Consider the following 789-nt stretch of genomic DNA (forward strand, 5'->3'; position numbering starts at 1 on the left):
GAACCCGGTTCCCCTGCAACGGCAGGCGGACGCGCAACCACTGCGCCACCAGGGAAGCCCTGGCAGGAGGATTCTTAACCACTAAGCCACCAGGGAAGCCCTGTCTTCATTTCTTTTCATTCTTTTTTCTTTATTCTTTTCCATGGCAGTGAATTCCACCATACTGTCTTCCAGGTCACTTATCTGTTCTTCTGCCTCAGTTATTCTGCTATTGATTCCGTCTAGTGTATTTTTCATTTCAGTTATTGTATTGTTCATCTCTGTTTGTTTGTTCTTTAATTCTTCTAGGTGTTTTTTATTTAATTCTTCCAGGACTTTGTTAAAAATTTCTTGCATCTTCTTGATCCTTGCCTCCATTCTTTTTCCGAGGTCCTGGATCATCTTCACTACCACTATTCTCAATTCTTTTTCTAGAAGGCTACCTATCTCCACTTCATTTAATTGTTTTTCTGCGGTTTTATCTTGTTCCTTCATCTGGTACATAGCCCTCTGCCTTTTCATTTTGTCTCTCTTTCTGTGAATGTGGTTTTCCTTCACAGGCTGCAGGATTGTCATTCTTCCTGCTTCTGCTGACTGGCCTCTGGTGGATGGGGCTATCTAAGAGGCTTGTGCAAGCTTCCTGATGGGAGGGACTGGTGGTGGGTAGAGCTGGGTGTTGCTGTGGTTGGCAGAGCTCAGTAAAACTTTAATCTGCTTGTCTGCTGATGGGTGGGGCTGAGTTCCCTCCCTTTGGTTGTATGGGCTGAGGCAACTCAGCACTGGAGGCTACAGGCTCTTTGGTGGGGCTAT

The sequence above is a fragment of the Physeter macrocephalus genome, chromosome 1 (genome assembly GCF_002837175.3).
Source record: "Physeter macrocephalus isolate SW-GA chromosome 1, ASM283717v5, whole genome shotgun sequence".
In the NCBI taxonomy this organism is placed as follows: domain Eukaryota; kingdom Metazoa; phylum Chordata; class Mammalia; order Artiodactyla; family Physeteridae; genus Physeter; species Physeter macrocephalus.